This window comes from Physeter macrocephalus, chromosome 19 (assembly GCF_002837175.3).
Source record: "Physeter macrocephalus isolate SW-GA chromosome 19, ASM283717v5, whole genome shotgun sequence".
In the NCBI taxonomy this organism is placed as follows: Eukaryota; Metazoa; Chordata; class Mammalia; order Artiodactyla; family Physeteridae; genus Physeter; species Physeter macrocephalus.
In genome coordinates, this window is record NC_041232.1 from 59,119,568 (window position 1) to 59,134,419 (window position 14,852).

Genomic DNA, 14,852 nt, shown 5'->3' on the forward strand with positions numbered 1-14,852 from the left:
TGCCTGACTCTCTGGTCCTACAATCCAGTTAAAGAGTGAGCTAGCTTCCATCTCCCTCCCCCATCCATGTGCAGGTGCAAGGGCTTCAATGCTCCCTTCCTCCCTGCCCACCCCAGTGGGAAGGCTGGAGCTCTGACTCCTGGCCTCGGGTTTTCTGAGTCCCCCACACTCTCCAGCCTCCCCTCGGCTCTCACGGTCTTCCTCCTGCAGCAGAGGCTGTGAGGTGTGGCGGGGCTCCTTGCTTTTACCTCTGCACTCAAAGCCAGTGCACAGGAGGGCTCTGGGGTGCCGTGCTTCCAGGGGACGATTGCAGCATTCAGCGTGACTTCTGGGACTACCAGGAGCCAGGGTTGGAGAAGGAGCAGGAGAGGAAAAGCAGCCAGAATGTGTCAGCCGTTGCTGCAGCGGGCTTGTGTCTCGGCTAGGAAGCCTCACAATTCTCACGTGCCCTTACATGGACTTGTTCACCATGGCCTGCCTGGAGCATTCTGCCCTCCGTTTGTATTTTTGGAGGACTTAGTAAAGTAAATTAGATGTTTGAAAGCCAGAATCCTTCCCAGTGCTGCTGAGCCATCCATACTTCCCTCTCAATAAACAGTTGTCAGAGAATTTGATTAAATGAACACCCCCCACACACAATCTATTTCAAAATAATAATCCACAGGACAGCCTGTACTTCTGCGTGATGTGTGTTTGCATTTGGATCTGGTCGTCATGCTCTGGTTGTGCTTTCTGGGGACATGCACTTGTTTGTCAGGGTGGAGTGAGAGCCTCAGCCTGAGGAAGAGGGGGCCAGGCCTTCTTAATAAAAGGCTTCCTCAGCCTTGGCTCAAGGCGAGTCCTTCTGAGAGAGGGCCCCAGTGCAAAGAGCACTTGACTGGGAGTCAACAGACATGGAATTTATTCCATCTGACCACTAACGAGCCATTAGGCCTCCAGGAAGTAGAAAAGATTGCTTTGGGAGGCATGGGTGCCTCATCGTTAGAAATGCTGAAGCAGGGATGGTTGGCCATTGCTCAGAAATGCTGAGGAAAGAAACCAGCAGCAGGTAAATTGTTGGGTCAAATAGCCTCAAAGGTTCTTTCCAACAGAACATTTCCAGTCTGGCTATTTTGCTCAACTCTACCTAATCACAAAATGATGTATATAAAAATATTTGACTACTACAATATGGCATGGAAGTGTGAGAGTTTGTGTTCTGGCTGTCAACATTAAACCTGAGATGATGTCTGAGGTACATGCCACTGGACTAGACCTCCAAATAGCCTCAGCACAATCTTAGTGGAAACTCTACTTTTCCTGGAGCAATTAGCTGAGATTATGGTGGTTAACAGCTAACTCTTCCTCTAAGGCCAAATACCTGCCAGCCCCACTTTGGATTCCTTCGGAGATAAAGAAGAAACATAGGCAGCATCGCTGTCCCAGTGTCCCTTTTTGTGTTCATGTATTTAACTACACCTGTCCCTGCACTAGACCATGCACTTCACAAGGCCAGGCCATGCCCACATCATTCCCACCGTGTTCCCATCATCTAGCCCACAGGGTCTCACATGGAGCTAGTGCTTGGTAAATATTCGTTGAATAAAAATATGATACACTAAGAGAATTAAGGGGTTAACTATAGGGGCCTGATTCTACATATACTTGGTAAGTGTTCATTTCCGTTATATCTTTGTTTGCATGTCATTTTCTCAGAAAGAGCATCCCTGACCAGCCTGTCTCAGACAAATCTTTCCATCTTTTATCTTTAAACTTTGTCTTTACATCCTGTTTTATTTTTCTTAATAATTAATGGAATTTGATTAATTAATATACATGTATGTGTATATACTACATGTACTTGTACGTAAATATGCGTGTTTGTATATATCAGATATATGTATGTATGTGTACACATATATATAGATGTAAATGTAGGTTTTTGTTTGTTTTTCTCTTTTCCCCCTCTAGAGTGTAAGCTTCATCCCAAGATCCTAGAAGGTGGCCCAACATACAGTAGTTCCCCAAAATATCTCTTGAATGAATGAATGAATAAAAGAACGTTTGTGAGACAAGATAGACTTGAGTTGGGTCTTACAGACTGATTAGAATGTGGCCAAGCCCAATAGGAGAGGGAAAATTCTGAAGATGAGGGGGCAGCCAGATCACAAGCAGATTAGTGAAAAGGAGCCTAGCAAGAGCCCAGCAGTTAAAGTAGCCTCTATGCTGATTTATCATCATCTGGGTGGCTGACAGTCATCAGTGGTTGTCCACTGTGGTTTGTAGCTTCTGCCAGGACCAGCCATGAAGGTCCTTGCCACATGTGTTAGAGCAGCCCTCAAGGACAACAGCCACTTACTGGGAGTCTGGAAAGCTCCTCCACTCAGGCTTCCCTGGAACTTATGCCTTAAGAATATAATAATAGATTAGTTGCCACCTAGTTCCCAGCATTGGCATAGTCACCTTAACTGTTCGCAGATGACTTGCTTGCCTGGCCATAGTTCTCCAGTGTTCCCCTTTGTTCTCGTATATACTACAGTATACTAAAACATTACCGATAGTAACCAGGATATGGTGTAGTGGAAACTGAGCAGAACTGACAAGTCTGAGCTCTAGGCTTCAGTCCTCACTCTATCATTAACTAGCTGGGTGACCTCTCTGGTTTTTGGCTTCCTTATTCATAAAAGGATATGATTGGGCTGTGTCAATTTTAAGACATTTTAATTCTCAAATTAATCTTCAAATTCTACAGGTTTTTTTTTCTTTCATAATAAAGCTAACCCTTGATTTATAAACAAAGGCAATTCTCAAAGTCTACTGGCAGACCAGTGGTGAAGAACCTACTTATAATGTAACAGTGGGTCAGTTCCCAGGGTAACTAGCAAAACTTGCACGCACTATTTGAAAGGGAAAGTAGTTGAACTCTCCTACTGCTAGCCCAGTGGTCTCCAGCATGACTGACTGGCGGGTGTCAAGCGTTAAACTCCTCTGAGGCTAGCCTTGTGAGCCTTGAGCAGGAGGGGGCCAGACACTGTCTGATGGGACTGGGCGGGGGTTCCAGTAGCAGCCGGTCTTAGAGTGGCCATGTTAGAAGGGCTAAAGGCAGAGCAGAGGGATGCCTGGAGCACTCCCAAATGAAGGCTGGTGCACTAGGGAGGCCCACAGTCAAAAGAACAAAAATACTTTTCTTGCATTACAACTTCTGAAATGCCAATACATTTTTTTGTCATCATAGTTTAGATGCTAAATGTTGTAAGGGATCCCCTCAAAAGATTTAGAGTCCAGGAGGGAGAACAGTAGCAAGTAACTGTACTGTAAGGCTGACTGCACTAAGCCCTTTAGGACAGGGGTCCCCAACCCCCAGGCCATGGACCAGTACCAGTCCACAGCCTCTTAGGAACTGGGCCTCACAGCAGGAGGTGAGTGGTGGGAGAGCGAGTGAAGCTTCATCTGCCCTCCCCATCGCTCGCATTACCGCCTGAACCACCACCACCACCCCTACCTCCACCCCCGTCCGTGGAAAAATTGTCTTCCACGAAACCGGTTCCTGGTGCCAAAAACGTTGGGGACTGCTGCTTTAGGATATACAGAAAAATATTATGGGAGCCCAGCGGATGGGGGGATAAATGGCAGGGTGAGGGTTTATGAAGGAGGCAGCATTAGATTTGACTTGTGCCAGATGGAAAAAAGGTTTGCAAGGGTGACAGAGAATGGCTTTCCAGGGTAGAGGGAACAGTGTGACCAGTGTCACATGTGGAGGCTCCTTTGTGATGCCAAGGTCTACTATGGGGCATGAATTTTAGGACTTGAGTTTGGAAGGATTGATTAGCCAGGCAGAGGAGTTTGAAGTCTATGAGTCAAAAAGTAACCAGAAAAGACTTATAAACATAAGAGAGACTCAGACATTTTATTCCAGTTACTTTGCTGTGTAAAAATTTTAAAAAGAGGTTTAAAGTGGTCTTGTTCTCCAAGTGCTTATAGATTTGTAGAGTAAAGAGCACATACACATGGAGAGATGAAAAAAAAGAAAATATAAGCTATGTCTCTCTAAGTAGCTCATTTCTTCCTCACGATAACCCTGGGTAAGGCATTCTCATGCCCATTTTATACATATGGGCAAATAGATACTTTAGTGACTTGCTCAAAATCCCTCATGTACTAATTACAGAGCCAGAACAAGGATTTGGAACTGCAGAATCACAAAACCGATGATGGTCTTTCTTTTCTTTTTGTTTTACATCTTTATTGGAGTATAATTGCTTTACAATGGTGTGTTAGTTTCTGCTGTATAACAAAGTGAATCACCTATACGTATACATATATCTCCATATCCCCTCCCTCTTGCGTCGCCCTCCCTCCCACCCTCCCCGTCCCACCCCTCTAGGTGGTCACAAAGCACCGAGCTGATCTCCCTGTGCTATGCAGCAGCTTCCCACTAGCCATCCATTTTACATTTGGTAGTGTGTATATGTCAGTGCTACTCTCTCACGTCGTCCCAGCTTCCCCTTCCCCCCTCCCCCCCATGTCCTCAAGTCCATTCTCTACATCTGCATCTTTATTCCTGTCCTGCCCCTAGGTTCATCAGAACCATTTGTGTTTTTTTTAGATTCCATATATATAGTAAAGTATGTGCTAGCCGTGTCTGTGAACCTTACTGAGATCCTAGGAAGAGAGATGTTTTCTGCCCCATCAAGTGTTACCATGTGAGCTACAGCCATTGTTGGAATGTAAAGTGTTGATGTTGCAAATTACCTTTATAAAGAGCTGTTGTAATTATCTCCTCCTCCCCTCCCCCAAGTCACTGGGGTTAGAATCTTAGCTTTGTGTAGCCCAGTTAAAAATCTCTTTTCTTCAGTTCTTCGGAGCAGCTGTTGAAAAGACAAAAGCCCTGTTTTAATGACAGTGTTTCCCTTGCCTAGATGAAGTGTGAACCCTAGTCAGCAGACACATGGCATTGCTCAGCTCTCATCCCTGGATGAAGTGTCCTCTCTTTCAAGCTGAAGGGGCACAGTATCCGTGAGGCAGGGAAATCTAATTACATGGCACATGTTCTAGCTTTAAGATGCTTTCGGTTATAAAATATCAGAGAAGCAGAAGCATTAGCATAGGTACTTACCAGAGATGACAGTATCCTCCAAGTGATGCGAAGAAGAGTGTTAGGGACCCCTCTTGAAAGTAATTGACCCAGAGCTCAGAGATTCCACAGGTTGATCTTCAAACCATGGATGACCCCAACCTTGAAAAGAGCCACATGCCCAGTTGTTGCCATAGACCAGCTGCCATGTCGGTTAGTGTGTAGCAAGGAACTATGGTGTCATGATGTTATAGATTTCTGGGATGGCAGTGCTGGGAATAACTTTAGAGATCATTTCATCTGACCACATGGTTTTATATTGGAGGAAACATACAGGGAAGTAAACTGAATCACTAAAAGTCAAAGAGTATGACCCTCTGGACATCTGAAGGGCATGTAACTTCCCCTGCAGGAGAAAATGTAGATTTCAGCTCAACGCCATTTGTGTGACATTAACTCCTTTCCTCCTACACAGTATGGCTGAGCACTCAATAGGCAGGGACAGTAGTCCTATTTAACTGGTGAATACACTGAGCTCAGAGAGTGTGCCCAAGATCACCAGGGATTTAACATTGCATTGTGTACCAGCAGGCAGGTCTCCTGATGCCATTGAGTCTTTGCATTGACTCACAATCATTTGGTCATTTACTTGGGATAAATTTGTCCTGAGCCAACCATGCCCTTTAAATTAATTATCCTTATGGCCAAGAATATGCATTTGTGAGCCAGCTAACAAGTCAGGGTTACTACATTTAAAGGTAGAATAGAGTAGAGATAACTGTTTGACACACCATTGAGCATGGAGCCCTCAACATGGAACACTAGTTATCTTGATATGCTTTGTTACTCTTCCGTCTATGGACATGATTGAATCCTTAGTCTCCACAATTAGCCAGAGCTTTGAGAATTTGTTATTGAAGTTGAGATATCCAATCAGTTAAAACCCATAATGCCTCTCCACCTTGCCCTAATTCTGCCTGGAAGAAGTAATACAATCTAGAAGATACAAGAAATTATCTTTGATACCCTTAAGGAAATAAGCCAGCAAAGTAGTGGTTTGAAGGTTAAGAAAGTAGGATGTTGGGATGCTTTTATAGAAGCTCTGTAACTGCCAGGGAGACCCACTCTCCAGGCTTTTTTTCCTTCTCCTGCCAAATGTTCTATTTTTTCAGGAAATCCCTGCAAGGATGCTTTTTATTTAGTTGTAGATAGACACAAATAGAAAAACCAGGATGACCCAGTTGTATATGTGGGACCCTGGAGACTATGGCCTCCTTTCAACTTACACTAAGAGGGTGACTGCCATCTAATTAATATATGTTGCCAGGTTGGAGATTAGGCACCTCTGAGCTTCCAGTTCCCCAGGCTTCTGTCACTCTGTCCTTCCCACTGATAAACAGGCTTTGGGAGCAGGGAATCAAATGGCATCCACAGCCGAGGGTTTTTTTGTAGAATCAGCTCAGACAAACCCTATAAGAAATAGCTGGAGAGAGAAAACTACCTCAGCTGTATTTAGGGCTTTCAAGAATGAAGTTCCTTCTACATGTTTAATACTAAATTAAAAATAATTGCACTTCAGAGTTTACGATGGTTGAGCCAGAAGAGCCTTGGACATCCTCTGTCACACTAGCCATTTTGTTTTATGGATGGAGAAACTGAGGCCCATAGGGGCAGTGCATGCACTAGAAATCAGGCTTCCTGATGCTCACCCTAATGCTCTCTGCCCACTGCGTCTCAAACTGCCCTTGAATTCCAGAAGCCAACTTCACCCACTTGGCAGGACATGGGTTCATTCAGAAGAAACCTGGAAATAACAGCGTTAGTCCCAGGGATGTCTCAATGCTAACTCCTCTGCTTATTTGGTGAGAAACAGACTCCCAAAGTACATTGCTCACTCCTCATGAGAACTGATTCATTTAGGCACCTATTCAGTAAATTACCTCGTGTATGGCGTCGAGTGTTTACCCAGGTAATTCAGAGGAGCACAGTCAGCTCTCCAAGGCCTTGAGAGAAGAGCACAACACAAGTTCAGAGATAGGTGGGTGCAGCTTAGGGAACCTACTGTGCTCCTTTCCTTCTTGAGCCTGTGTGAGTTTTTTTTTATTTCTCCAGAATGACCTAAACTTTCCAGGGTCTGTATAATGGCTGGGAAAATTGCCTCAATCTCACCTGGATTTTTTTTTTTTTTTTTTTTTTTTTTTTTTGCTGTATGCGGGCCTCTCACTGTTGTGGCCTCTCCCGTTGCGGAGCACAGGCTCCGGACGCGCAGGCTCAGTGGCCTTGGCTCACGAGCCTAGCCGCTCCATGGCATGTGGGATCTTCCCGGACCGGGGCACGAACCCGTGTCCCCTGAATCGGCAGGCGGACTCTCAACCACTGCGCCAACAGGGAAGCCCCTGGATTATTATTACTTTTTTTAAGCTACAGAGCCCAAGCTGTCTGGTACATACCCATGAGGCAGTAACCATAAAACAGAGGGACAATTAAATCTTACTTCCATCTTCAAAAATGTATGTTTTTCCCCTGTAAATTCACACATAATAAAATACTTTAAATTTGCCTTTTATTTCTCGATATATGCAGGGCTGTGAGGGAGGGAGCATAGGCTTGAGGAGGAAGGGCAGGCTGTAGCCTGCTCCAGAACTAGGACCCACTCAACCCACAGACTAACTGCAGAAAAATGAGGCTGGGTAGTCAGGCTTCTTTTATGATGGGAGAAATGACTGTTTTTATGGCACACTAAATAAAACCTGCTTTGGAGCTAGAAGTTTATTGCCAGAGTGGGGAGAGCTGTTGTTTGTGTTTTCTGTTCCCCTCCCTTCCTCTCCCCTCCCTCCCCTTCAGCTGAGACATGGAAAGATGGGTGGTAAGATTTTAGAAGTCCCTAGAAAGTATATAGAAATAATATGATTTTTTAAATTATACTAAAATTTATCTTAACTTTTCCCTGCATCTCATGCTGATTTTACAGGGAGTGTGGTCAGCATTCTTGGCTTTCTGAAATCGTTAGACGAGTTCTCAACCAAGCAATAACAAACAACTGCAGTGACCTGCATGTATACAGTGCTTTATGGTTTCCAGAATGTTTTCACATGCCGTAGATCCTCAGGGCAACCTGGAGAGGCAAGCTGGTGATCATTTCTCTATTACAGAAAGAAGGATGGATACCCAGAGGGTCAGGTTACTTCCCAAGGTTGCACCACTAGTTAAGGGTTGAGCGAAAGCTGAAACCCCGATTAATTAAATAAAGAGGAAATGAAATTAAGATCCTTACGTGGACAGTGGCAAGCTTGGGGAGCATTAGAATGAAGGAGAGGCAAGGCTAAGATACTATTAGTCTGTAAATGTTATAGAAGGTAAGTTTCTGTTGACCTGCAGCTGTACATGGGATACATCTTTGTCTTTAAAAGCCTTATGCCCTGGTGCAGAGTCAGCAAAGGCAGGAAGAAAAAGACGTAGCATACCTCAGCATCCATGAGGCTGCAGAAGGAAGCTTTTCACTGTATGATTTTTGCCTGATGGTTAATGCCATACCATCAGGAAGTGCCGGGGCAAGATGCTTGCCCTCTCTGGGATGCAGTAGTCTCATTGAATGATGAGGTGTTTCCTAGGGGCTCTGCTAGGTCCCTCATCCCCTGTCTCTTCTTGCATGTGGGGAATTGCTGAAAACTAGCCCAGAATTACCTGACCTGAGACATAGTTAACCCAGTGGGCCAAGGAAGGAGGGTCTCAAGGTGACTGCTATTAAAGCAGTTATTGACAAGGCAGGTGTCTGAGAATGGGCCCACTTAAGGAGCAAGTGGAATTATTAAGGCCAAGCTCTCTTACCAAACTTGACAAGGAGCCGAGGGAAAGGCAGGCACAAATTCTGAAAGAGATAATCCAGCAACCAAGCTGGGACAGAAGCTTCAGGTTGGCCTCACCTTGGAGGCATGTTCAAGAATCCAGAGCTATGGGAGTAGGTCCAACAGGTGCAACAAGGTCCAGCGAAGTGCATGAGCTTGCAGGTCCCAGAGAATAACGTCAGAACGGAGGGTGTCATCGCAGTGCCTTGCACCTCGTCTCCTAAACGGAGAAGGTTCTCACAAGGGAATAGAAGGAGCAGCTGGAAATTGGAGTCAGGACACTCGGGACCAACTCTGACCATGACTATCTGTGTGAGTTTTAGCAATCCATTAGTCCTCTGATTCAGTGTCTTCCTCTGTAATAGGAGAAGAGGGTCTAAGATTGTGAGAGCACTGTACCTCGTCTGTAGTCTGGCCAAATATACATTTGTTTCATGAATGATTCCAGAATAAATTGAGTCAGATACATCAGACCCTGACCTAATGGAGGCAGTCATAGATTTTCAACCTACATCCAAACTTCCCTGTCACCTTTCAGTGATGCCAGCTGCCCACAGACAGGCACTGGTATTCATCATAGATAGTAAGTGGTGCATTTTGTCCCCATGAATTTATAGCATGGCAGCACCCCAACCCAAAGCACCCCCAACAAGAAATCTGTACAGTGCTTTGCTTTCTATGGTTTGGTGCAGAAAGGGCCTGAAACCCTATTAAGCTAAATCATGACAGTCAAAGACAATGGGGAGAATGTGTGTCCAATGAACAACTTCTAGACGATTGACACCATAAGACATATTCACTCCAGGAAGGCACCAGGGACAGCTGGAGAGATCAAGGTCAAGCCATTTGGCCCAGAATAACTGCAGAATCATGACGAGTGAGTGTGCTTGGGCTGGATTCTCCTTCAAACTAGTTCATGTCACTCTGGTTATCAGAAACCCCCTCCCAGATGTGGCATCACACCCAGGAATTTGAGCTGAAACTCTCACCTGGAGGCTGTGAGGATAACTAGGAGTAAAGGATGCATGTGTCCTGACCCCTCTTACTAGAGAACTGAGTTTCAGATGCAGGGAGGGTGATACCAATAATTATTTTTATTTATTTTTTTTACATCTTTATTAGATTATAATTGCTTTACAATGTTGTGTTAGTTTCTGCTGTACAATAAAGTGAATCAGCTATATGTATACCTATATCCCCTCCCTCTTGGGCCTGCCTCCCACCCTCCCCATCCCCAAATAATTAATAATCATAAAGTTATAATATTAGTAATAACTGGAAATTGTTGAACACTTACAGTGTGTTCTATGATAACATTTTTACCAATGTTGTCATGTTTAATTTTCAAAACAACACTATTAGGTAGGCATGTTATTTCTCCCATTTTAGAAGTAGAGAAGATAAGAAACAAGTCCCAGGTCATACAGGTTGTAAGAGGCAAAGCTAGGGTTTGAACTGAGTTCCTTCTGATTCCTGACTCTGAGCGTGCCCTCGGGATTCTCCACTGCATAGTGAGCACTGGAATAGCCTTGACTGTACACTCAGCACTGGATGAAGGGCTTTACATAGATTGACATATTTGATTCACCTATTGACCTTACTAGGTAAGTGTATTATCATCCCTGTTTTGCAGCTAAGGAAATTGGGACACAGACAGGTTAAGCAACTTGCCCAATGTCACACAGCTAGTAAGATTTTAATGCAGTTTTCTTAGCTCAAGAGTCTGTGCTCCTCACTGCTGCACATTTCTGCTCTACTGCCTCTCAAAAGAACATAGAAGACAATCCATAGGTGACAGATGCCGTGCTACCTTAAACAGGAAGCCTCCTAGAGAAAGTTCAGGAGCACAAATTGAACAGGAGACTCTAGGGTGGTCAGCACTGATTGACATAGAGACCCACGTGATTGCCACACCAGGGACATCACTGTGGGCAGCCACCTAGGACATGATCACACTCCAGGGGCAAGAATGATTCTGGGTCTCAGCCCCCACCCACAAGGCTAGCCCCTTGCCTGCTCTCTGCCCTCCTGGCCTTCCTCTAAATGAGGCTCATGCGAAATGAAGGATGCACCAAATGCCTGCAGTTTGCAGTGTTTATGGGAAACTTTAAAAGCTGGTTTTGCAGGCTAATTCAGCATCTCCATGACATTTTTGACTTGATTTATAATCAATGGTTATTTTAGCTCTACTGGTAAAAAGCACCAGTTTTGCAGTAAAATGGATTTATAGAAAGGAAACATGAGGTAAAGAGGGAAAAAATACTTCTTTTCCTCCGCCCTCTCCCATCTTAAGATTTTTTTCCTCTAACAAGCAAAAACTAGATATAATCTTTGGGCCCTTTCCTGCCTGGTCTCTGCTACTTCTCCACCCTGGAACAAAGCTGAACAAATCTTAACCCCTTCCATATAGAAGCCCTTAGGTTACCAAGTGTTTACCAAGCTTGACTGAAGTAAGGTTCTCTGGGCCCTAGCCCAGAATCGTGACTCCAGACTTTCAGGAGAGAGGCCTGGGGAACTGTGAATTTAACAGAGGCCACTGGTAGTTCTTAGCTGCAGGCAGGTTTGGGAAATGCCCTGTTTGGGGCCAGATTAGCCATCCACTCCCCTTATGCATCCAGCTTTCTTTAGGAGATAGCTTTCCCAGATCCTGGGCCATTCTGGTTCTTGCTCTGAATGCACTTCAGGTTTTGTACCTCTCTCGTGGATGTGACATTTGCCACTTCGTCGTATGCTACTGATTCTCAGAGAAGAGGAGAACATGTTATTTTCCCTCCTTTTTTGAGGGAGTGGCCTGAAGAATAGGCCACATGGAGAATAGCTGACACATTTTTGAAACCCAACTGTTGCTCCATGATGCTTCATTTTCATCGTCAGGATCAGTGTGCTCCTGTTGCTTAGGACTTTCACTACAGAATATGTCCCAGGCCAGGACTGTTCCCTGTCCCTTAGGGCTCCTGGGACCCAGCTGGAGGGCTAGAGAAGCTTGGGCAGGGCAGGCAAAGCCTGTTTGCTGGAGCAGGGCAGAGGTGGTACTGTTGGTGGGATTCTGCTTCAGCAAGTTCTCAGAACCTGAATGGCTCAATCAGGAGGCCTCCGTGTCCTTCCAGAAGGATGTGGCAATGTGCACTCCAATTAGCCCCGCCAAGCTTACGCCATGGCTACCTCTAAAGCGGTAGCCCTGCAGCTCCACACCATTTTCTCTCTCTAAATTTTCTTAAGTTGACTTCTAGCTCGTCTGCTGAGAGGCTGTTTTTCTATTTGTATGTCACATAAATGAACGCCCAGTTTTTAGCATTTTCCCCTAACAGTAGCACATTTCCAGACCCACTGGGGAAGTGCCTTTGAGACCTGCTAAGAACTGTTGTAGGAGGGGTTGCCAGGAACTCCCTCCCAAGGGTGTGTTCACTCACAGTTACAGGGACCTGGTCCTCAGATCCAGGCCAACACCTGCAGGGATGCTTGTCTCCCCAGCTTGGCAAAACAATCCAAGGGCAAACAGAACTTCGGCTCAAAATGGGAAGGCAGTGTCTAATAGATAGAACAGTGTATCCTGTGCAGAAGTAAGCTCCCTGTGACTCTGTATTGTCAAGTGGTTCCCAGGGAGGCTCTGAAGGAAGACCTTGAGCTCTGAACATTGGGTTAGGTTGAGGGTGGTGGTGGGGGTAGCGACAGACTTCTGGAATGAGTGACTGCAAGAACACATCATCCGAGCTTAAGTGAGGCGCTCCCTGTTTAATGCCTCTACCCTGTCCCCCATTTCTGCTGGATGTTACTTTTCAGAAAAGTAGTTTATTGAAAAATACAACCCAAAAGTTTAGCTATATTAACATAGTACCTACTAAGGGCCAGGAACTGTTAAATACTTTACGCTCACCAGCTGCTAATGCTCTCACTCCCCTTTGACATGGATACTGCTGTTAATTTCTAGATGAGGAAGCTAAGATAGGAGAGGCCACAGGACTTGTCCTGCATTGTGGTCCTGGGATTCAGACCCTCGCATAGCTCTCAAGCCTCCCCACCACCCTGCGGCCTCTCAGCTGTCCCTTGGATCTCAGGAATAGTGATCTCAGTCAAAGGCTTGAGAAAAGAGGGTCTGGGCCAGCACATCTCAAATGGTTGACCTTGGACACCACCTGGGAGCTTGTTAGAAATGCAGAATAACAGCTCCACCCCTGACCTTCTATATCAGAATATGCATTTTCACAAGATCCCCAGGGGAATCATGTGCAATTTAAATTTGAGAAGCTCAGTGTTCCAGTGTCACTCTTCTATATGGTCCAGGTCTTTCATTTATACTATAGCCCCCTTCCCACAGTGGAGGTGGGGGGAGGGGGAGGGAACAATGAACAGACTTTTAAAACATGAAATCATCTCTCACGCTCTTACTGCTTTAACAAATTCCTCTCACCTTCAGGTATTTTGTTCAGTCCTCATCAGAGTCCTGATTTGCGCTGACCGGGAAAGAGACTCAGGCTACTGGAGGTGGAGGTGGTACAGCAAGGAGGAGGGCAGTGGAGGCAGTGGTGGGGTCCACTGGGGACCAGGCCGGGTCCGCACTCCTGCTGCACTTGATGCTGCTTTCCGCTCCCCGGCCTCCCGCCCCTTGGCTTTCCTCCTCTTTGGAGCATAACAAAGGGTGGCTCCCCCACCAGGAGAGCCCTGATATGTCCCTGAACGTGACAGTCCCTCCAGCCACCGCCAATGTTATTAATTTTTAAAACAAACTTCCTGATTGAGGTTCTGGCTGCCTCTAAATTGTCTCTACAAGGAGACTCTGTACTAATTAACCCATAGAAACAATCAATGATGTACCTTTTTCAAGTTTCAGGGTGATTAGAATATGAAAATGAAGAGCACAATGGTGCAGATGTTTTAAAATCACAGCAGACAGCAATTAGTGACACGGAAACCAGCTGCTTATCTCTCCAGATAAAGCCTCTTAATAGGGAATTACACTGGAGGAGTCATTACCCAGATGGATCTCACATGATTTACAGAGGAGGCGGGGCAGCGTTAACTGATTTGTGAGCAGGTTCTTGTCAAGCTTCCTTCTTACCTCAAGGAAGGTGGATTTGTGGCTGGGGTGGAGGGCGACTTCGCCTTTCTACCTGTTGGCCCAGGTCAGGGAAGCCACCAAGGATGAGGAAAGGAGAGAATGGGGCCTGCAAGAAGCCACAGGCACCTGTCTCTTTGATTCAGGCTCCATTGTTTTGGGATCAACTCCCTCAGCTGTCCCTGAGCAAAGGGGAGAGTGAGGCCTGGGGAAGGGGAAACACTGAGTTGTTGGCTGCCTAGGTGTTCATTGGAAAGAAAGTGTCACTAAGTTCTGCTGAGTGGCTTGGGTGTGTGTGTGTGTGTGTGTGTGTGTGTGTGTGTGTGTGTGCGCGTGATATAGAGGGCTCTTAGTAATCTTTGATGTATTTTCTCTCCTTCTTTTACATAATTGAGGTAAAATTTACATATTCTGAAATGTATACAGTTCAAAGAGTTTTTGACAAATGTATACAGCTGTGTAACTCACACTCTTATCCTGATACAAAATACGTGTATTACCCCCAGAAACTTTCCTCCTGCGGTTTCCCACTCCCATCCAACCTTTAAGCAACCACTGTTCTGATTACTATCATAATAGATTAGTTTTACCTGCTCTAGAACTTTATGCAATGAAATCATACAGTATGTACATTTTTGGAGTCTGGCTTTTTTCACTCAGCATAATTTCATGTGTATGACTTATCCATATTGTGGAATATATCCATACTTTGTTCTTTGTATTGATGAGTTTGTGTGTTCTTCTGTTGATTGACACCTACACTGTTTCCAGGTGCTTTCTACTCTGAATAAGCTGCTATAAAGTTTCTGTAAAAGTCTGTTTGTGGATACATGTTCTCATCTCTTGGGTAAATACACAGGAGTGGAATTGCTGGGTCATAGTGTATATTTAGCTTTAAAAG

At 45.2% G+C, this 14,852-nt stretch overlaps 1 protein-coding gene across 11 annotated transcripts in view; it reads left to right on the forward strand.

Annotated features, from left to right (window-relative positions):
• SETBP1 (SET binding protein 1) overlaps positions 1–14,852 on the forward strand; it is a 381,792-nt gene that overhangs the window by 241,386 nt on the left and 125,554 nt on the right. The gene's annotated exons all lie outside the window — the stretch shown is intronic.